The sequence below is a fragment of the Anabrus simplex genome, chromosome 5 (genome assembly GCF_040414725.1).
Source record: "Anabrus simplex isolate iqAnaSimp1 chromosome 5, ASM4041472v1, whole genome shotgun sequence".
NCBI classification, from domain to species: Eukaryota; Metazoa; Arthropoda; class Insecta; order Orthoptera; family Tettigoniidae; genus Anabrus; species Anabrus simplex.
Window position 1 is genome coordinate 405,128,580 of NC_090269.1, and position 25,205 is coordinate 405,153,784.

Consider the following 25,205-nt stretch of genomic DNA (forward strand, 5'->3'; position numbering starts at 1 on the left):
TCAACATTTCTTTTCAGCTCGTAATCTACCCGGAAGTTCATGATGGATGACTGCGCTGTTGAGCGCTCAAATGCAGCAGAAGGAGGCAATGTTGCCCATTGCTTTCTTCGTGATATCAAGGGTTATTTTTATGTTTTTTTCCTTACAGGATGATGTTTTACATTGTTATTTGTGGTTGTATACCTTGTCTCGTTGTTTTAAAAGGGAACATCCCGAGTGCTGAAGTATTGGTGGTTTATCTAGTTCTGTCTAGATCTTTTGCAGTGAACCGGGATTCACATTAGAATCTGTGTAGCATTTAAGATTTTACTCGATATCCGATGTATATATATGTGTTTAGTTTGATTATTTGAATTGTTGTAAATATAGTATAGGATATGCATCTAGTATTTTGCATAACTTACATAGCGTCCCATAGCGTCTTAATTATTTTTCTTTTCGTCGTAACTTTTCTTTATAATGTAACTTTTATTTAACGGTAGCATTTCGGCGACTCTCATTTTAACTTAATTTTGGAAACCGTATCGTTGTAATGCGATAGTGGGTAACTCCATACGGAAATACCACATGTCAGTGTTTGCGTACACTTGTTGCCATATAATATAAACAATGGACAATAAGAAGAAGCTCAGTTTTGATGTATATAAGTGTTCTTTGTTGAATTTGATTTTGATTTCAAATTTTGTATTATCATTCAAGTAACGTTTTAATTTCCATTTATTTTCTATATTTTTGAGCTCATTTTGACATATTATTATTCCTTGATTTAATTGTTTTCTCGTAATATGAACGGGGATATTTATCAATAAATCCATCTTACCCCCTATGATTGTTTCTCATTTGTGTTATACCTCCATTTCCTGTCATTGACTGATACTTTAGTGTAGAATTTCGACTTTTTATCCTGACCCAACCGACAACCAACCCACACTCTGCCCAACCCTGAGTTAGTCGGATGTTCATACAGGAATGGAGGCATCGTCCTAGAGGGTATTTACCCTGGGGTACGGTACAGTAGATTTCACACTTGTCAGCACCACCGCCTTTCTTGGGAATAGGTGTAACTACTTTCTGCTAAATATTGGATGGGTGTTTCTTCCTTTTTACACACTAATTGGAATAACCTTGCGATATTGGTTTCTCCTAAGACAGTTGGTAATTCAAAGGGAATGTCATCAGTTCCAGGTGCCTTGTTCCTATTTTGGTCTCTCAAAGCTCTGTCAAATTCTGACCTCAAAGCTGGGTCTCCTATTTAATCAGAATCAACAGCCTCTTATATTTCCAAGACCATATCATCTATGTCTTTACCTTGATACAACTGTTGGATATGCTCCTGCTATCTTTCTGGCTTATCTTCCTTCCCTAGGAGTGGTTTTCCACCTGAGCTGTTAATATTCATACACCTAATTTTCCTTTCTTGGAATGTTTCCTTGATTTTCCTGTACTCAGTATGTACCTTTCCTAGGACATTACAACCTTCAACATCCTTGCACTACTTTCGTCATTCATCAGTCAGGTCTAGTATCTCCCGAGTTATCCATTGATCCTTAGTTGATTTTTCCTTTCTTGCTGACACTTGTTCAGTAGCCCCAGAGACCTCATTCTTCACAACTGCCCATTCTTCCTCTATTGTGTTTTTTTCAGCCGTTACATTCAGTCCTTGTGCAATATGTTCCTTGAAATTATCCCTCACACCCTCTTCTTTCAGCTTGTCTAGATCCCATCTCCTAGCATTCCTTCCTTTCTTCAATTTCTTCAACTCCAGGATGGCATTTCATGACCAACAAGTTGTGGTCAGAGTCCAGGTCTGCTCCTGGGAAAAGTTTTGCAACCTAACTGCTGATTTCTGAATCTCTTCCCAGTCATAATGAAGTCTCTTTGATACCTTCCAATGTCTATAGGTCTCGTTCACGTATACAGCCATTGTTTGCGGTGTTTGAACCAAGAATTAGCAGGGACTATGTTAGGATCGGCGCAGAATTCAACTGCTGACTTCCTCTTTCATTCTTTTGTCCCAATCCGATTTCTTGTACTGTGTTACCTTCTCTTCCTTGGCTTACCACTGCATTCCAATCTCCCATCACAAGTAGATTCTTGTCATCATTTGCATGTTGTATAAAGTCTTCTATCTCCTCACACATTCTTTTGATTTCATCCTCATCTGCTGAATTAGCATATAGACTTGCACTATTGTGTTGGGCATTGTTTTGGTGTCTACCTCTACAATAATCCTTTTGTTGTGCTAGTCGTAGTTTCTTACCTGCTGCCCTATTTCTTATTTGTTACTAAACGAACTATTGCATTTTCCCTGTTTAATTTTGTGTTGATAATTCTGTAGTTGTCTGACCAAAAATTTGCTCTTCCTGCCAACTTACTTCACTTATATGAAATACATTTGATTTAGTCCATCCGTCCCCGTTTTCAGATTCTGTAACCTACCACAATGATTCAAACTTCTAAAATTCCATGCTCCGACTTGTTGAATGTCGGTATCCATCTTCTTGATGATTGCCCCCTCTTTGATACCTTCCAATGTCTATAGGTCTTGTCCACGTATACAGCCATCGTTTGCAGTGTTTGAACCGAGAATTACCAGGGACTGAGTTAGGATCGGTGCAGAATTCAACTGCTGATTTCCTCTTTCATTCTTTTGTCCCAATCCGAAGGGGGGACTTTTTTACCTCTGGAATAGTTTACCCGGAAGGAAGTACATCATTCATTCAGAGAGAGCTGCATGTCCTTGGGAGTTAGTTACAGCTGTAATTTCCCATTGCACTCAGCTGTTAAGCCATGTGGAATATTATTACAAAGCCATATCATTCTATCATCCAGATTGCCACCCTTGCAACTTCCAAAAGGCTGCTGCCTCTCTTTCAATGAACGATTCATTAGTCAGGTCTCTTGTCAGATACTCATCTGATATGGTTGCACCTGCAGCTTGGCTCTCTGCTACATTGGGACATGCAAGCTTCCCCACTTCAGCCAGGTCGCATGGTTTTAAACCTATATCTTCTTACACACCTATAATATCCCTCTCTAGACGAGTGCCATTCGAAAGCGATATATGCAATAGCATATTTTCCCAGAGGTGATATCATCAGTGGCAGCTGTCTGCTCACTCACATGAACAATCGTGTTTATTTCATGTTTTCTAAATCCAATTGTCCTAAACCAGACTTCTCTACTCGTTTTTAGATGGGCTGTAATGTTTTCCAGTTTTGTACAGTATGTTTGTCTAGCTAGGTCTCCTTAATGCTCTCCACCCTGCTCCCTATTGACTGAGGCTGTTTTTTCTTTTGATTTATGTGAATATATTGAGAAGAGCAACACACCTAAAAAATTGTGATTAGAGCCTATACAAGATTTGATATAGGTCTTTTCCTTTCTTGAATTTGAATATCATAATTTCAGTACCATTAACTAACCTAAAGATTTACAGCTCCTTGATGTACATAAACACAAATTAACCTCTTAACTTTATGTTGGTGATGAAAGTTACTTATTACAAAATTGTCTTAAATCTGTTCAATAAATGGGCATCTTTGGTGTCCATATTTTTGTTACATGATATCATGAACTGCAACAGAAAATACTTTTATCTGAATCATTATTTGATAATCCGTAAAAGGATTTAGGAGATAACATGCTTCGATCAATGACAATTAGAAATATTGAGGTTTGTAATCTGTGTGTGGTATAGGAGTGCGAAGACAATGGCAACCTCAGGGAGATGAACAATAGAAATTGGATATCAGGATATAAAAGCGTGATGTCAGAGTAATGGCAAAGTGAAATAAAGTGGAATTCAATATAAAATTTTGAATGAAATGGTGAAGGTAATGGTTGTCTTCTATGAAAATGAAAGAAGATAGATAGCAGAAAGAAGAGGGAAAGATGTGGCATTATTATCCCCCAATAAGTGTATTTATTTGTGGTATGGGCCTCACCACTTGTGAAACTTCATATACCAAACGGTTATATTCTCTATAGCCCACAAACATTTACCATGTGTGTCCTCATCCTCCTTCTATTTACCGAGATTTTGGTTATCCTGCATTGTATGACTATGTACATAGTGTGTTGTCACCTGGCAGCAGTTGATTGTAGCATATGCCACTGCATGGACCTTGGACTTGTGTTTTGAAGTGGGTACGATTGTCTGTTATATCAGCGTCAGTTACAAATATGTGGCTGTACTGAGCAGTCTGGAGTAACCTTTACATGCTTGCTCAAGATGCCGTCGATGATAAAGACTGCCCGATGTTGCTTCAAAATTTTCTTTCTTCCTGTCTCTACAATCTAGCGACAGATCATATTTTAAACGAACTAACTGAAGACTCTCTCACAAGCCACTATGGATTTTCTTTAGTACCACATCTTCCACCTTTAACAATCATGAGTTTCGCTCATGACTTGGTTGTCATAGGAAATAGTCAAACAGCAGCACTTGAGCTCTCGAAAGTAGTTTTTTTTTTGCTAGGGGCTTTACGTCGCACCGACACAGATAGGTCTTATGGCGACGATGGGATAGGAAAGGCCTAGGAGTTGGAAGGAAGCGGCCGTGGCCTTAATTAAGGTTCAGCCCCAGCATTTGCCTGGTGTGAAAATGGGAAACCACGGAAAACCATCTTCAGGGCTGCCGATAGTGGGATTCGAACCTACTATCTCCCGGATGCAAGCTCACAGCCGCGCGCCTCTACACGCACGGCCAACTCGCCCGGTTCGAAAGTAGTCACAAGGGGATTTCATGAATTAGAGCTTTATATCAACCCAGTGAAATCTACGGCAATCTGCATCGAACGCGGAAAGTTAATCGAAGACCCAGCTGAATTTAAGAGCTATAATATATCGAGTTTGCATCGTGAGGAAACAATCCGCTATCTGGGAGTTAACTTTTCAAATGAAATAATTGTTCAACCTACACAGGAGCTTAAAAAATTATAGAATAAAATGGAGAAATTGGTTTCCTCTCCACTATTACAGGCTGACCAGAAATTTAAAGTAATAAACACAGTTATATGCCCATCTCTCATATACCCATTCCAAACTATCAAGCCAGAGAAGATTCCGAAAAAGTTCCTTGCTGATACAGACATACTAATTCGAAGTGCTCTTAAGGAAATTCTTCAAATACCTGCAGACATTCCTAATGGAATGGTCTACACTGAGAAAAAATATAAGGGGTTGGGACTCTTCTGCGCCACTTGGGAAGCTCATCTTCAGCACATTAACATCTGTAAGGTACTATTAAGTTCAGGTAACGAATACATCCGTACTACAAGAAATCTGAAAGAAGAAATAACTCTCTCACTACAATCTCTCAATGTCCCTCCATCTGACAATTTACTACATCCACACCTAGAGATAACAGATGCCAGGAATGTGAGAAGAGTACTGAGAAAAAGGGCATTCAGTGAGTGGTGCAACTTACAGCAGAAAGGAAGAGGTGTATGTTTGTACAATGAATACACTCCTGCCAACTCCTGGATTCGAGACCATCAAGGCTTATCATGTAGTGAATGGCGTGAAGCAATTAAGATGACAGCAAACATTTCAGCAGTTAGATCGGTACCAGGAAGATCTCAGAACGATTCTCTTTGTAGGCGCTGCCTCAAGGAGATTGAAACTCTTGCGAATGTTCTGGGATCTTGTCCTCATGGTGAACTTTTAGGGAATACGCGTCATCATAACATCCGCTCGTTAATTGCGGCGACGCTAAAAGAGCATGGTTTCCAGGTATTTGAAGGGGTTCATGTCTTAGCGAACAACGGAAGCCACAGAAGGATTGACATCATTGCTTTCAAGAATAAGAAGAGAGGTTACATCATCGACCCCACAATTCGCTTTGAAAGCCATAAGTCACAGCCCTCAGATGTTAACCTAGAGAAAAGGAATATATACTTACCAACAATTCCTTACTACAGGGAGAAATACCAGTTAGAGGAAATCGACATAGTAGGTCTGATGATTGGAGCAAGGGGAACGATTCCCGCTTTTGCCGCTAATTTCTGGAAACAAATGTCTCTGCCAGTTACAACGTTACGGGAGATTGCCATCATAGCCTTAAGGGGCTCACTGATAATTCAAAGAAATCACTGTTACAATTAGGTTACCTTCAACATTACAGAATATCTATTTCTCTTCTAAATATAAATGTAAAAGTATATTTTGTCGCAAGGCAGCCTCTGCATGAGAGGGAGTATTCCATAAAATAAAATAAAATAAAATAGGATAGATCCCATAATGAATCTACTACTCTAAGTTTTATTTCTAAGATGCAATATTGTGGTGAGGGATACTTTGATTTGTCATTTTTTATCATGTAACTGTTTGAGGAGATGGTCAGCGATGGAACATATGTGATTGTTTGTGCCTACTGCTGGATATTTACATGAGTATTTGGTTACCACCTACATTTATGAACCTCAAGAAGATTTAGTGTGATCGCAATCCATCCTCACTTTCAGGTGAAGTTATACTACATCCACAGATGCATTCTAATGTTGACTGGAAAATTTTAAAATGGGTGCAATGTAAAACATGTGCTTCATCTGATACATTGTGTTTTGAAATATCATGCTTCAGCTATAGCTTCAAAATAAGTAACTATAATATCCCAAGGTATGTTTGGTGTGGTAATTACAATTCAACAATGCACCTGGTAAATTATTGCTAAGATTGTATTGTGTTACTTAAATTCCTCTATTTAACTTCAAGGGTGTGTATGTTTGTAGTTCTTCCCTCAATATAATTGTGTCCGTTAATATTTTATATATCTAATACCATTTTTTTCGGTCTCTAATTGAGATGATCACTCATACTTTGTTATATCATCTTCTTCTTTCGAATAACCCATTTGGAGGGTACGATGAATCAACTTCGGTTACTTTTCATTATGTTTGATTTCCTTTGCATCAAAATTTTCTTCATCCTTCGAGAGTGGTGTTCTTTCTCTTCTCGAGTCCACTTTCTTCTAGTTGTTAGTTTCTTCCACTTCTGAAACGCTGCCTTATAAACTGCTTCGCCAAAAAGTGTTATGTGTTAGATTGAATCTGTTTTAATTCCAGCATTTTTTATGTCTTTCTCAATTTCAGTGAACCATGTATTGTACATTTTCAAGGCATCAGTACATGAACCAGTTACCATTGTTCATAAATATGACGTTAGAATGGAGCACCATCGGTGAGCCTCGAACTCAGCCCGGTTGTCGAAGCTTCACCTCCCCTACTAGAATAATTCGCTAGCCGAGCCGGTATCGCATTTTCGGGTCTGTGGACTGTCCGATGGGGCGGTAAGTTCTTTAGTAATAGTCTCTATAGTAGGGGGAAATGTTAATTATGAGAGGAATACCATTTCATTACTAATGAGAAGAGAGACAATATCTTGTATAACAAATTTTACTTATACTAGTGAAACACATTATTTACATGGGTATGCCATACAAACACCTTACATACAGTAATTTGGGTGATCTTGACGTTTAAATGTTCGGTAGTCCCTTTTCTACACTTCATCATACGTTTAAATATTCAAACCTAAGAAGGCGTTCCCTCTTGGGTTATTTACACTATCTCAGATTTAGAGAGGTAGTTTTCTCTCTAATTATTTCACTTTACACTTACACTAATCACTTTACACACAAATCTATTCAACATAGGCATACCCAGCTGTAATTCTGTTTGTTTGTCGAGAATTAATATATTCAAACTATATCAGGTTGTGATATAGGCCTACGAACACATATTTAATCATTATGGACACACCCCGCTGTAAATCTGTTTACCTGCCAAGAATTAATATATTCAATTTGCATCAAATTATGATATAAGTTAGCTAGTATCGTATGAACTGAAATAGGCAATTTACACTCCCAATCCTTTGAAAGTCGCGTTACAACCCTTCCTTAAGTTAAACGTTGCCAAATATGCAGTATAATAAACACACTCATTTCATTAGGATTTTATCAACACATATATCAGGACATTATTTACTCAACGATGTTACCTATGGACAAGCATTTAGCGACTTCAATACCAAAACATTATAAACAAAGTATTATAACACTACCTGCAACAAATGGACAAGAATATATACATTTCACATACACACAATGGATTACAGGTGGCCTTAGTCACCTGCCGCTTGTGACAGTAAGCTTTACTGTCTCCTGCAATGAACTCAGGACCTTCTGAGACAGGGTATATCTGACCTGGAATTCCCTACACGCTGTGAATAATTAAAGAAATAAATTGGAGGGGTCCTTCATTTAATGCTCATCTGGAATCTCTGCGACGTTGGCTCTATTTAAATTAACACACGTAATATCTGTGCCGAAAGGAAAGAAACTCGCCACTTGTATCTGTTCTATTTCACTGAAGAAAACGCCTTCACTCCCCCGTTTAAAGGGGCTCATAAAACTCCAGCTGTTAGCTGCCCGTGACACGCTTTCAAGGGGCGGCCCTGCCAAGCACTTCCCAGACAGTTATTTCACGGCAAATAATCTATTCACTTCTTTCAATACTGCCCACAATGGCATCACAACAAATCCCGGCTTTATATTCAGCCATACTCGGCACATTCATATCGCGATATCCATATCGCGTATCTTAACAACAGATTCCACGGGACTTCACATTTTCATTACATAATATATATTATGGCTACAGCCTGTCCAGCCGGCTCGCTTCCTCTCGGTACATTGACCACGATGCAGATTTAATGATGATCTCCTGCCACCAGGGTCCAAATTAACTTGCGCATTCGCGAACTAATTAATTAAGGATGTAATATATCCACTGTCTCAATGCCTTGTTCCAGGTGCCTTAGTTCAGCATTCAGCTGGACGTCGGCGTTCACTCCGGCGTTCTCGTAGACATCTAATGAGGGGAAATTATCTCAAGTGAATGCGTTAGTTTAATACACATCACAATTTGAATATATGGTTGGATCTGCTCAATAGCACGAGCATTCCAACCCAATGCCGGTATTGTCTCTGTAGCCCGACACTGCTCCCTTCTCATGTACCTATTCTTTTATAAACAGCATACAGCTATTCTAGGTCCTGAATAAAGAATGTCACTGGTTAGGCTACTACTGGGTTAAAATTTCTCGTCTCACACGACCGCACTTCACGTATATCCTATTTCACCTAGTCATGCGTAAGTCAGGCTCTCAACTGCATTATGGATTTATAGACGTGACACTACCCTTAATTATGCCGACACTGAGACGTTCACGCACTTTCTTTGTATCTCTCATTTATGTCGAGAACACACACGCAACTCCACGCACCGAGATACCTGGCTATTGAGGTTAATTGAGCCGTATTAGTTTAGGCACATATGAGGCTCGACGCACGACCTCTTCGACACACGGACAGCGGTCATTACGGTTTCGTGCTGTTCCCACTGTATTAATTAGCGACACACTGTACTCGCAAAAAGCTTACTTAGATTGTGGGTATTTTCGCAGATGTTCACAGGCTTTAATAAATCATTACGTTTCACTGCTCACTTCATATAAATTATTTCTCCACAGGCGACTCTCACGCACTAATCACGACGAACCACTACCGAACTGGCATTTCACTGAAAATGCACTGGGCTGTCTGCCTCCCAGCTCTGGAATATATAAGCGAGCTACGCGAGAGGCTCGAATGCTGAGGGTGGGGGGAAAATGCAATTTCTTCTCAGAACTCGGTCCGGTAATATGCAACCTAGAGTAACGAACAGGATATCAAAATGTAGCTCCTGTATTCCCATCTCCACTGAGTGACTGTTTTTGAAATAGCTTCGTAGATTCTCAAGCAATCTTAAAAGCGTCCTTTTGTCTCTGGCGGTGAATGATGACGAGCACAGGGGATTCCTTGTGTTCGCTGTTACGGTTAGGGTCCAACATCTGTTAGTCATTAAGACGCGCCCTTGTTTACAGCGTAGTTACCGCTCTGTCAGTTAAGTAGAGCACTTCTCGGTCTCATAATTATGCGTAAAATCCCTGATTCAAATGAATGTTTGCGCTTAATTATCCATTGGGTATTTTGCGATTTATAAAAATTAACAGAAATAAAACAGCTGAACGCGATAAGTTGGCAGTGGTGGATGAGCGAGGAAAACAGGGTATAATGTTAGTTTTCACGTTGGATATACTCTCTGGGCTCAGCTAGTGAGCTAGATCCTCTGTCACGTGACAACGCGTATCCTTTCATCTCGCTCGTGGTTGGAGTGAGAAAACTTCGAGTACAAGCGCTCTTGCACCGCCTTGCTGCTAATTACCAGCAACTAGAGCTCGGTCGCGCGACTCTGGATACTGCAAATCGAGTCCTAGTGCGGGCAGAAAAATTCTAACTTGGGCAGTTTTTATCGTAGAATGACGCGGAAAACGGCATATTTCATCTCCTGGATATCATGACATACCATAGGTGACGTTATGAACGGTCACAGTATGTTTTGATGTGTAACTATTCAGATAGTTGAAGATGCGTTTGGTTAGTCTGTTGACATCCATTCTGTAAACGTGTCCAAAAAATTGTAATCTTCTTTTCCTTATTACGTCAGTTTTTCAGTTTTCAAATATAGCTCTCTCTCTCTGGTCTTAACCTGTATTCTGCATTATTATTTCATTTAGCTCCCATTTTTTTCTCAAAATTCTTCTTTCAACCTTCTCTAGTTTTTTCTTGTTAGTTTAAGTGTTTATTCTGCATATAAATTTTCAGGTCTGGCTACTGTTTCGTAGTGTCTCAATTTTGTGTTCCAAGATAAGGATATTTTGTTATACACATTTTTTGTCATGTGAAGCATCCATTCCATTTTGTGCACTCTAGTTTCTGTAGCGGTTTTTTCTTTGTGTCATTCATTATCCACTTTTCTAAGTATTTAAAGCAATTTGTTTTACATATTGTGTTTTCAAGAATTTTCATATTTTGCGAGGCACCATTGATATTTGTCATGAACTTAGTTTTTCCAAGTGATATTTGTAGGCCTATTTTAGCTGCTTGTTTTTTAATTCTCTGATTGTTCTTGAACATTATCCAGTGAGTCAGTAATTAACACCATGTCATCTGCAAAAGCTAGACAATCTACAGTTATTTTATTTGGATATATTCCTAATTGAAAACCTTTAGTATTGATGGCTTTCCTTCATTCTCAAGCTATCTTCTCTAATGCGCAGTTGAAAAGCTGAGGTACCAAACCATCTCCCTGTCTTATGCCTGACTTTATTTCAAAAGGTTTTGAGAGTTTGCCCCTAAATTTAAAATTTGGATGTCTTTTGTGATTTATATTTTTTGTGGGCGATATGTAATTTTACCTCCAGTGAATTTTTAATTCTTTTATTATGGTGAGTTGATGTTGATTTTGGGTGACGTATTTGCAGGGTTTTTGCTTCACAACAACTTGGCTGAGACTAAATTAATTTTGTCCAATTCTAATTTGTTCTCTTTTAAGGTTGTGGTAACTAATTTTGATCTTATTGGATATTGTGGGATCTGCAGGTTATGAACTGCATTTCTGTTAGAAAAATTACATGAACATTTAAATTATTATTATTATTATTATTATTATTATTATTATTATTATTATTATTATTATTATTATTATTATTTAGTTCTAATATTTTAATGTAAAGTTTCCTTGCTGGTTTGTCAAGTTTGACAGTTTGATAATTTGTTGTTGGTCCTTTTTTAACTTTCCTTTACAGTTTTAATTTAAATTATATTTATCAAGTTAATTTTGGTTATTATTTATGTACATTGATATTTCTCTTTTTCTCACAAAGTGTGTTCCTTGTCCTTCCCTTCCTCTTTATTGTCTTTTATTGTGGCATCTACCATGGGCATTTTGGAGAAGTGGTAATTACAGTAAGTTTCATGTTTTGTTTGGTAATATGTTATGTGAATTCTCTGTGATTTGCTGTTTGATTTTCTTGTGTTCGCTTCTCTGCCCACTTGTTTTTTCACTGCTGCCCCAGCAGATCTTAGCAATCGTGTAGCTCCAAAACTGATAATTATTATCTATGCGGGGAACGGGTGGGTGCAAAGATCTCTGAAGCCACCAGTTTCAGTGGATGGACATATTAAAATATTAAAAATACAGCTTAAGACATGAGGCCAGAGTGGCCTTTTGTTTTTGAGATACAAATTCTTTGTCTATTTTTAATACTTAACTAGTTAACTTCATGCCACATAAAATGTATATCAATTGTTCTTCGTACTTAATGGTTACTCAGTCTGGCTCCATAGCTAAATGGTTAGTGTGCTGGCCTTTGGTCTCAGGGGTCCCAGGCTCGATTCCCGGCAGGGTCGGGAATTTTAACCATGATTGGTTAATATCGCTGGCACGGGAACTGGGTGTATATGTCGTCTTCATCATCATTTCAACTTCATCATGACACGTAGGTTGCCTACGGGCGTCAAATCGAAAGACCTGCACCTGGCAAGACAAACTTGTCCTCGGACACTCCCGTCACTAAAAGCCATACGCCATTTAATTTCAATGATTAGTCAGAATATCAGCAAATGTATCCTCATTTTTCTCCAGCAGCCCAAGGTTGTCTTCAATTTAGACTACTTTTTGCAGTATTTACATTCAGCATATTTGGTGCAAAGGGTATTGGCTTCTTTGTTACCTTTCTACCAGTTTCAATACAGTTAAACTTCCATAAAAAAGGTCTATAACTCAAATTTTCGATATCTCGAAGAAATGTCCGTTTTCCCACAGTATGCAAAGTTTTATATAACTTGATTTTCTAGTACATAAATTTTTTGATATCTCGAAGCATATTCTAAGCCAAGGTATAAAATATGTTTCAGTAACTCAGAGTTATGCAGAAGTTCACACTTGCGTGCACTCAATTATCCCAACATAAAACTTTTTCCTGTTTAGAAACCTTACCTTAGGTCATCTCCTTGTACAAGGATAAGCATTCTCTACATTTCAGAGTGCATTGCTTGACGAGCAATAGACTACAATCGACCTTTTCTCAAATATACAAATATTTAAATGCCCTAATATAATAAGATTGATAATTAAGTCATAATGAAACTGGTTTAAAAAAATAATGCCTCTTCTCCTTCTTTCCTAGTGTTTCCTACCTGGTTCAGACTCCACTGACAATACTTAATGCAATAGCTATTAATATGAAAATTTTAGATGCAGATAGGATAAATGGCATTAGTATAAAAAATTAGGAAATAATGGTATAGCTGATAGCAAACGATTTTCAGCCTCCACAAGCACCTTCAGATATCGAAGTTCAGCCTAATTTTTATAGCCTAAGCTGTGTTACAGTAACTTTTAGAATCTTCAATGAATTCGTCATTGGCACTTTAAAATTTTCCTCCGGTACAACATCTTTGTAGAGTTGTACCTTCTTTGTCTTGAGAAATGCCTTTCTTAGCTTTGCAAAAAAACAGTTCCATTAAGTTATTACTGGTTGTAATATGAGGCATGTAGTATATGAGAATATGTTAATATTCACAGTCTTTATCAGCCAAATTAATCAAAGCCAAATAGGCATGTAACAGCCTTCTCCAAGTGGTATGGTTTTGTGCGGTTCTCTTCCAGGTGATATCAGCAATCTTTCTGATATCTCTGTCCCATATGTCTGGTGGTCTTTCTGTAGGCTTCTGATATTCATTTGTATTCCATTCCAACACTAGCTAGCTTTGCCCATTTTTTGTTATCATTTTGTCGTGCAACACGGCCAACCCACTGCCATTTTAAAGAGCATACCGTACACTCTCCAAGATGTCCTTAAACTTAATGATCAATCGGTTGTCAACTGCTCTTTTCCTGTCTTTCCTTGCATAGCCCAGCATTGCCTTTTCCATGGCTCTCTGAGCTTCCCTAAGTTTTCCTTTTTTCTCACAACCATATGTTAAAACATGAAGAATGCATTCATCAAATCTTATTTCTTCCCATTTTCTAGCATTTTAAATTTGGAAACTGATCAATTCTTCCTAAAAGCTTGCCATCCAAGCATGATGCGCAGATAGATTTCTGGTTTTATGTCTCCCTTTATATTTAAAATGTGGCCAATGTAGATATATTCACTGAGCTCTTCTAATGGTTTGTCCTTAATTTTCACTACAGTATTCGAGTCTGGACCCATTTTATTTTACGTGACTTTCATTTTGGAAAGGATCATGCTTAAGCCAACCCACCGACATTCCAATATGAGATGAGTAATTAATGAACGTAACCCATCAAAGACATTTGCCAGTAAGGGAATATTATCTGCCAATCTCAGGCTGTTAAGTCTTCTCCCATTCTAATTACCGTTTCTTCCCAGCACAGCTTTGACAGAGGCATCTCCAGGACAGTTGACAACCGTTTTGGAGAGATGGGATCATCTTGTTTGACACCCCTCTTAATGATTTAGATGTTGATTCCCATAGGGAACCTGAAATATTTTTCCCAAATGAGCAACTTTATAATAGCAATATGTTGGTCCGTTATTGGATATTATGAATTTTCCAGCTAATACCAATATAGTTGTTCAGTTATTGGACATTAAAAATTTTCCAGCTCATTCCGAGTTGCCAGCGTTTCTCCCCAGCGTGCCAAATTAGGATCATCAGTTGCTAAATAGCACACCTACCAAGATGCATTGGTAGTGCATACTGTGGAGGCCATTGTGTAGGCTACCTGAAGCCATTGGCAGTGCCAATGCTCTATGGGAGACTTTGTCTCATTTTCAAAAATTGATGCCTGCCTGGCCATCAGATTATATAGATGTTGACTCCCACAGGGAACCTGGAATATTTGTCCCAAATGAGTAAATTTATAATACCAATATAGTTGGTGCGTTATTGGAAATATGTCACCCACTGTACATAGTCAATATTCATTTTCTTCAGCCCCTTTCCTCCTTTATTGATCATATTTATTGTCTCCCATATTCTTTCTGTTCGATTCATTCTGCATTTCCAGTTTATTAGCTCTGATTGGTCCTTCAACCACTGCTATTTCTTCTTCTTCTCCTCTGCAATTTTACTTTTATACTCTTTCCTCAGCCTGCAAAAAGCATCACGATCTTTGCTCCCTCCTTTTGCTCTATATTTTAATGCTCCTAACGCTGCCTTTCTGCTGATCTCACATTCCCTATCATACCAACCGTCCCCTTCTGTTTTTCCTTTCTGCTGTGCTCGACTGCCCGTGTCACTCTCTTTACAGGGTATTCTAAAACTCCAGCATTCTATCTATATTATTTTCCTTCAGCGCCCTTTCCCAACCAATTCTAATTAATTGTATTTCTTTATCCGTAAATGCGTCTAGCTCTCCCTTTGAGTTCTCTGTCCATATATATTTAATATAACCACTACCCCACTCTATCGTACTTTTTCTCTCTCCCTCTTTACTTTCCTCTCTCCTCACCAAACTAACCCTTACCGGAGCGTGGTGCGATTTGGTCCAGTCCTCCGCCACTATGCTTCTGATGTTATCTAGCAAGTCCTCTGAACTCGTTACTAATCAATAACGCTCCCCCCTTGTTCAGTAATATAGGTTATTTTACCTTCTCTGCTCCCCTCCCAATAGCCGTTCAGAATGCACAAATTCCCGACTTCGCACAATTCTAAAAGTTTTCTACCGTAGTTATTAATTACCTTATCATTACTACTTCTTCCTGATCCTACTATCGACTCTTCTTCATTACTATACCTCGGACATCGCTCGCCTATTCTGGCATTCCAGTCTCCAAGTAACAATATCCCGCCCTCCTCATACCTCCCTGTAATTATACTAGTTTCTAATAATAATTCCTCAAAGAACTTATCATTTGTATGTGGAGATTCCTTGGAATGACAGTAGGCAAAAGCCAAGCACACGTGTTTCTCTCTCCTTGCCTCTCTCCCCATGTTAAATCTTATACACATAACCACTTCAATGTCACTCTTAATATGCTCTATACATTCGTTCAACTCTTCTTTGACTAGCACTGCTATTCCTCCAGGCGCGCGGCCCATTTTACTTAATCTCTTCCTTGACTTGTGCCTTACCGTGAATTCCCCCCCCTCCCAAGTTATCTCCCTGCCTACTTCTAGCCATGTTTCCAAAAGCGCTAAAATATCAAAACGTTCTATTAACATTTTCACTTTTATATTGCATATTTTACTCAATACACCTTCAATATTTACGAAGCCTGTCGTCCAGCCTAGTTACAGCTTTTTCCCCTATCTTCCAAACGACCATCTTTATTCTTACTTCTCGTCACCCTCTCGCTCTCAGCTTCTACTGTACCTCCCTTCCATCATTCTTTGACGCTTTATCATCAACCTTCCTCTCTTTATGTTCTGAACCTTTATACTTTCCCCCCACAGGTCCTTCATGATCCTGCTTCTCCCCTTGGCTGCCTCTGTGGATCAGTGGTACAGTGTCGGCCTCCGGATCCCAAGATAGCGGGTTCAAACCCGGCAGAGGTAGTCGGATTTTTGAAGGGCGGAAAAAAGTCCATTCGACACTCCATGTCGTACGATGTCGGCATGTAAAGGATCTCTGGTGACACATTTGGTGTTTACTCGACAAAATTCATTAAATCTCAGCCATAGACGCCCAAGAGAGTTTCGGTTTACTCGGTCTGCCATCTAGTGGGCCTAGAGTAAAACGGAACGTCGAAATTGACGAGCAGACAGCCAGATGGCGTCAGATTGAAATGTCTGCACACGGTAGCTGAGAGACCATACGATTATTATTATTATTATTATTATTATTATTATTATTATTATTATTATTATTATTATTATTATTCCCCTTGGTCATAAGGTCTCTCTCTTTCTTGTCCCTTCCCCCAGGTCGGCAATCAATGTATACTCTTCTCTTTTCGAAACACTGTCTGTTTAACATTTCCTGAACCTGCACATATATTTCACTCACACTATCTTGCCCTGCACTGTTTTCTTGTCTCGGCGCTTCAGCCCTCGTTACCACGTTTCCTCCCTCCTCTTGAGTGTACTCCTGTCTATCTCTTGGTTGCTTAGATCGTTCCTCTTCCTGTTTCAGCTCCTCCTCCATACCTTTTAGTTTTGTTACAGACCAAACACGCCACCAGATACCATTTGTTACCACCAACCTTTGATTCTTAAATGCTTTGAGGCCTTGGTATTTAGCTCTGCCTAAATGTTTTCGTAAGCTTTCCGTATTCTCAATCCCTTCTTTTCCCAAGTCTTTGTTTATCCAAATCCTTTCACCTTGTAAGTTCCTTGCGTTTTTTAACATTATATCCGCCATTGTCATTGACATTAACTTCACTTTCACTGCTCTCCTACCTTTCACTTTTCCTACGCTTTCGACATCGTCCATATCCATTTCACTGACGTTAAGTTTCAGCTTGTTTTGGACGAGGTCCACCATTTATATACACTCTTCACTTTATCACTCCGCTCATCATGTAATCCATAGATATATATACATTTCCTCATCCTTTCTTGGTTGATGAGACCGAGCTCATTCTTCAGAGGCGCCACATCCTTTTCCAGATTTTTTAACCTGCTCTTTTAGCACTCCCGTTGCTCTCTCATTCTCTGCTATTCTTTTTTCCGTAACTCCCCACTGTTCCTTGAACCATGCCTCCATATCTTCAAATCCCTTGGCTTGTTCCTTTCTCATTTCCTTTACCAGTGCATCTCCAGTATATGTTTTCACGGCGTCTCCTATCAGCCCCTTGATTCTCTCCCAGTCCTCCCAGCTCATGTCAGGGCCTGGATTCATCTCCACGTCCCCTATAATTAATAGCATAGTTATCACCGCCGCTGCCAAGATAGCCTTGTCGATCTTCCCCAGCTCTCCCTTGTTCGCCGCATGACCTGTCGTCTTCTGCTTGCGCTGCCAGCCACCGATCGCCGCACGATATTGCTCAATGCCAATCATGTTATACTGCACTCACATTACCACACACTCACTCTGGTCGGTTGCTCAAGTTGTACTGGACCATTTACTATCTCGAGGTGAAAGTAACAACCTTCACACAATAAAATGCAACAGCTCCGCAGATAATGTCAAGGTTATTAAAAGAGTAATATTGGCTTCTGACAATCCCCATAGAGATGACATCCCCATAAATCAAAGACGCCAGTGAATAAAGACTCGTGGAATGCCGTACAAGAGGGTAAGAAAGGAGTTACCATAGTTACAGAAACAAACAGGAGTTAGAAAGCAAGTAAAATGAGAGCAAAATCCCGAAATAAACACATCAATCGGCTGAGGGAGCCGGAAACAAAAGCGCGATAAAATAAGTACGCTATAATGCCAAAAAAATCCATAAGATACTGAAAAGTAACACAGGTCCGATAACCACTCCACACCCACACGCACAGAGAGACCAAACATTTGAAGCAGAGGGTATAAAAATATAATAGCAAGACACGTTACATCAAAAATCATAACAGCATGACATGATTCAGTCAACGGCTCATGAGCTTGACCTGTGAGCACAGATCAGAAACCTGGATCGCCGCAAAGAGCCCTGGCCCACCCAGTCTAAACACATAACGTACATAACTTGCACGCCGCACATCACGTATTCATATCACACATCCACGCGAACATGAATCGTACGGTATCAGCGTTAAACCACAACGCAGAACATAAGCTCGGGCCCAAACGTCGAAGATACACAGAAATAAATGGTCTCCAATCAAAACAACGAGCAAGCTCATCATGTACACAAACTAATCGGATCGGTGTCACCTTTCACTCTTTGCAGGAAAGAGTACACATAAGAAAACTTGAAAAGAAAGGGCGGACGGTGAAATAAGTCTGCAGCAAAGCGATAAAAGAATAATACATTAAACAAGGGATCTCTCAGTAAACCAACTAGCATAACTATGACAATCCGGGAAACGATAAGTAGGATAAATAACTCGAGATTGATGTAGTCATATTCACGACTATAAACTTAGAGAGCCATTTAAAATTACTTTTAAATCTTTTATAGTACCATCTGTACGGGACGAAAGCCATCTCGCAGATCAACGTCGATAGGTGACAAATTTCTGGGAGGGTTTCGGTGGCCGGAGGTTATACGAGATGTATATTGCGTCATGTGCAGATATACCAGGTACGGACGTTTGACCAACATTGTGAACTCTGTCTGAGTTGCTGGTAACTATAAGATCTAATAGTATGTGCGAATGAGATGTATGTTGAGTCAGAGAGAGAGGTAAGATTTCCATATTATAGGCTTGAAAAAATGTTTTGAGTCGTGTGGATTCGGAAGAAGCTGCGTCAGTTAAGTCCGTATTGAAATCTCCCATAATTATTGTGTGAGGGTAGTCCGGCAGTAATTTAGTTAAGTCAGCTTCAAAATCCTCTAAGTGACCTGTTTTCGGAGGTTTGTAAACTACTCTTACAAGCGCTTTAATCCCGTTCGTTGTTATTTCTACGAGCATGTATTCTAGTTTTCTCTCATACCTGCCCGGTGAATGACCGACCAGCTTATGTTTGAGGCTAGTTAGGAAATAGCCACATACCCCTCCACCCCGTTTGTGAGTGCGGTCATTTCTCAGAAGCGAGTAGCCTTCAAGATGACACAAAGAAGACTGGCTATTATCTGTTGACCATGACTCAGACACTAGCAGGACATGGAAAACAGGTGGAGTGAATATTTCTACAATCTCGTCCATTCGGATGGCTGCTAATATACTTTGCGCGTTTATATGACAGACGTGTAAGGCTCTGGGATGTTGCGAGACGAAAATCTTGAGTATTCTAGCGGTACTTTGGTCAAGGTTTGCGCTAGATGGTGAGGGGAGTTGCGACGGCGGAAGGACGGGAGAGGGTAGCTGGTCTGAGGCGACATACGGTGGCTGTTGAAATCGACTAGTGACGTCAGAGGAATTTGTTTTGTCACTTGTAACTCTTGCCAACTTGGAACGATGGAAGTTAACAAAATGTTCAGATAGACACAAAGAGCTAGGAGGAATTTAACGTTAATTGAAGTAGTGAGGTGCAGGAATATAATCAACTGTTCCTAGAATTACCTATTATTTTAAAGCGCGACTAAATTAAGGGTGTTGTGTCTAAATTAATAAATAAAAATTAAAAGTATTTAAAATTGAAAGTTATTAAATTAGTCATAAGGAAATAAGAAAGTAAATGCAATTATTTAGTAAAATATATGGATAAATAGTTGCAAAAAAGAAATTTTAACTAAGCTAAACGAAAATAAATGATAATTCACTAAACTATTCTAAGATAAAATTTAACGATCTTGAGAGAAATAAATATGGACTAATCTAGGAATATAAACACTCAGTTCGGTGCACTCATTTCAGTGAATTGTTACATTTAACTGCTGTCACTGTCCTTAGGAATGTCACTCAGCCGGTTAATTCTAATTTTACTGCCATCTGGTTTCTTAATAATGATATCTCCACTCGAGGTCCAACAATTGCTCTGATTAAAGCGGACAATAGCTGCCTTAAGAATTGACAACCCGCTGGAGGTTAGATCCTCGCGAATAGTTACTGGGGTACCTTTCAATTTTCGCTTATTGCGAAACACTTCCTGCCTTGTTCGATTTGATGTGAATTTGACAATGATTGACCGAGGTTTCCCTGGAGATTTAGGTCCGACTCGGTGACTCCTATCAGTGTCTTGCAAATTCACATTCACATCGATCTCCCTAAAAACATTTATCGCAAGTTCGTCCGTATTTTCACATACACTTTCCTGTACCCCAATAATTCTGACGTTAGCTCTTCTACTGTATTGTTCCAGTGAGTCACATCTTGCAGCAAAGTCTTCCCTCATCTCACGGATTTCTTTATCCCTGCTCTCGAGTTTTGCGTTCAATTCTGCCACAATTTCAGAATTGAACTGGAGAGATTTTTCTAATTCCTTTATGACGAGTTCTGTCACACGCTCCGATATGGCGGCTACTGTCTTTTCAAGGGACTTACCAGAGCTGATGGATTCGTTTAGTACCCTGGTGACTGCCTCTTCAACAGGATTGGCACTGCTGCGGTTGGCACTACTGCTCGGGTCACTGGTGTTGCGCTTGCTACGGCCCATATTGCCTGAGAAATCACTACTTAATATTGGTGAACTGATTGTTACAATGACTGATACTCGCTGGTTTAATTCAACACTGTATCACACACTCGTGTACCACTTATTATATAGCTCCCTTTAGAATAGCACCTTCTAATTCACTGAAACTGAGGAGCCGGTCTTACGCACGTCCGTCACCCATGACATGTACTTACAGGCAATATTTCCAGGCAACAATGCTATTGTAGTCCTTTATAATCACGAAAACTTGAATGTGTCGAATTCATCCTTACTCCGATTAATTTTTATTATTTTAAATTTTGCCAGTTTTTAAATAGGCTCAGTTTATATCCCTTTCATCATAACTTTCCTTTGAATGAAAGGATTTCCATGCCTGAAACAGAAAATGTCCGAGGGTATTTTTCTCTCACTACAGGCTTATTCTAATTTCATTCAATAGAATCAAAATTGTATAATAATTCAGGAAAAATAGATAAATTAAACATCACGGGCACCAAGAATGGTACAGTTTCAACAAGGACACTTGGGCCTTGTAAAAACATGGGTGGCGACGTCTTCTAGAATGACCGTTACAGGCCGCAGAAATTCAACGATCTTCGTAGGATCTGACCACTTCTGGCATAGCTTTCCGCTGAGTGGTCCGTAGCAGAACTAACGTTATATCTCTGGATTAGGACCAGGTCTTCAACTCGGAAAGGAACAGATTTTCTTCCCTTATTGTATCTTAGAGCAACCCTTTCTCTGGCCTTGATGTGGTGTTGGGAGCTATTTTCCACTTAACTTTAGCATCCATGTAGCGGGAAGTTTGAGAGAGATATTCATTGTTCCATTTCAGTGCGAGCGGATCGTTGAGGATTCTTCCCAAGAACAGTTCAGCAGGAGTAAATCGGCTGGACTCATGGATGGCTGTTTTGAACTCTGGAATAAAGAAAGACAGATAGGAATCCCAACGGGATTGATTATTATGGTGAAAGTCAGATAAACATGTTTTAAGATTACGATGAAATCTCTCGACGAGATTTGGTTGGGGGTTGTGGGGGCTGAGACGGAAGTGTTTAACTCCCCAAGAGAAACAGATGGTTTAGAAATTAGCACAAAAAACAGAGAAGAATTGTCTGATATTAAAGACTTGGGAGGGCCAAAGACGCTGAACACATGTTTAGTTAACATGTTTATAGTGACATTGGAATTAATCTTACGAACAGGAAACAACCAAATGAACTAGGAGAAACGAGCAATGACAGATAATATACCGATGTTCCCGTTTTGGGATTTCGTTAACGGCCCGAAAACGTCGATGAAAATTTTCTCCCCAGGGGAATTAGCAACATCGGTGGAGTGAAAGCCGACTTGACCATTTTGAACAGTCTTGCATCTTTGAAAACCGTCACAAGTCTTAACATATTCGAAAAAATCCTTCTTTAAATTTGGCCAGTAATAGTTCCTAGCGATTTTATGGAAGGTTTTAAGTTGCCCAATATGAGCACCCAAAAGAGAATCATGGTGTTAAATTAAATGCATTGATCATAAGACACGGGGAGCGAATAACTTTGTAGTTTTCTTTCGGGAACTCCAATGACATAACAGACCTTTCTTCATCTTGAAAGATTCCTACTCCTGTTCATTCCTAGATATTCCATCCATTATACGAACACACCATCACCCTCCTTTCGAAATTCAGCCAGATCTGTCAAGATAAAGGATAATTTTGAAGAATAAAGACGGGATGATGAGTGTCGGGACTACATCCGACGTCATAATCAGGTGTTTCTACGCCTTCAAACAAACGTGACAAACAATCAGCAACAGTATTGTCCTTGCCTTCCTACATGTACCACAGTCAACTTATAAGACGAAAAGCGAAGAATCCAACGAGTCGTCTTTCCTAGTTTTTAGACATTAGTGCTATCCAGGATAGCGCTTGATTATCCGTGTGTACCCAAAAATGACGATGTTCTAGGTACGAGTGGAACTTTTCAACGGCTAGAACGACAGCTAAGCATTCCTTTTCGTACATAGAATACTTGACTTCGGCGCCGTGAAACCTCTTTCTGAAGTACGCGATAGGGGCCAAACTGTAATCCTCTAACCTCTGATTTAGCATGGCAGAGACCAAAATGTCGCTGGCATCGCATTGAAGAACAAAGTCACTGTTAATATCCGGACTGTGCAACACGGGAACTTGACAGAAAGCATCCTTAAGTTTACAAAAGACTTGTTCTTGAGCGTCACCGCAACAGAAACGAGTGTTTTCTTTAATAGGTTTAACGGAGCCAAAATATCGGAAATATTGGGGATGAATCTGCTGTAGAATTCCACCATGCCAAGAAACCTGAGGACACTTCAGAGATTTTTAGGCTTGGTAGACTAACGAATACTCTTCACTCTCGCTGGATTTACGGAGATGCCAGCGCTGGAGACAATGTGCCCTATGAATTTGATCCGCCTAGGACACAAGGATACTTTCTCAGGGTTGACAGTGAACCCATGTTTCTTCAGTCTAATGAGGAACTCGCGAAGATGAGTGACGTGTTCCTCGAATGTGTTAGAAATAATTAGAACGTCGTACAAATAAGCAAACAGACCGGAGAACTTCAGATCTCCAAAGACCAAATCGAGTATGCGGCTCAGCGCCTGTCCACCTGCAGAAATGCCCGTGGGTACCCTTTTAAACTGATGCAAGCCGATAGGAGTGGCAAAGGCTATAAATTCACGGCAACTAGGATCAAGAGATATCTGAAAATACGCCGAATTTAAGTCAAAACCCGAATAGAAGTGGGCTTTCCCGAAGGACTGTAAAGCGGTCTCGATAGTGGGAAGAGGAAAACTATCGAACACAACATGGCGATTCAAAGATCTATAATCTATCACAAGAAGAAGTTGGCCGTCTTTCTCGGGGATTAAGAAAGTGGGGCTTTTAAAAGAGATCTTCGAGACCCTTTTCTAACAACTCGTTCATACATTTACTCATGAGAGCGTGTTTGGGAGGTGAGCAGTTGAGAGGGTATTGTCTGACTGGCGTACGGTTTTTTAATTCGTTGCAGTAAGAGAACTCTTTAGCGCACCCTTGTTTTTCAGTAAGCACATGAGGAAATATTCAAGAGGACTGATCAGTACTAGGGCTTGGTTTTCAGGAAGATCAGATCGATCGATAAGGGGATTACAGTTTGACAGAACGCATAAAGATTTGTTTCCGGAAGGATATCCAAAAGGGAGAATTTCATTGAATCTAAAAGGCAAAGGATCGACTAATGAAATTGATAGATAACTCAGTGGCTAGCATGAAATCAGAACCTAGAATGAGAGGTGTTACGGAGTTACCCGTGGAATAGCAGAGGTGAAAGAAGGTGCAGGCTGGAATGGGTCTAACTACAAGGCTGAGATATTGATTAAAATTTTATTAAAGGTTATATTTTCGAAAATAGTAAAAATTAACAAGTTTCACATAGAATTACCGAGTATAACAAATAACAAGAAGTTAACAAGCAGGTACAAGACCAGGAAAAATCAAGAAATGGAGATAATTTAACAAACCGGGCTACAAGCCCCACTTTATACAATTCCTGAGCTCTCCGCTCACAACCCCATATTTACCAAAGGGCAGAAAACCCGTAATAACATGGAGCACTTGCTCCCACCTAGCAATGTCATGCCTCCTAGAGGCACATATCCAAAATACTAGAAAGAGCTGACACGCTCTCAATTTTTCCAGCCTATTAAAGGCACTACCAGACATTTACACTAAATTGCCATCAAGGCACAGCTTACATCAAATGAAACGGGGGTATCTCGTACCCAACCTACTGGGCCTCAGTGAAAAAGGAACATATCAAGTAAGTGGTCCAAAATACCAAGATGAATGGAGGGGTTGCTTGCACTCCTACATGAAACCTTTAAAAACCTAAGAGGCACTAGGCCGATGAAACAGGGGCTATTCCAAAACTATGGAGGTGACTCGTATAAGAAAAATTTAAGACATTACCGAAAGGAAGAAAACCAGTTACAAAACATAGTCACCTCAAACTAGTATGAAGGGGAGCTCGAGAGGGTAAAGCACTCTCTATCCCCGAATTACAGTTAAAGATATTTGAAGTTTTACAAAAACGATGGGAGATTACATGTTTATTACATAGAAAATGTTTCGGATCTTCCCCGCGGATTAAACTGCTGAGCTAGCAAGAAATAAAGATGTTAAGTGGC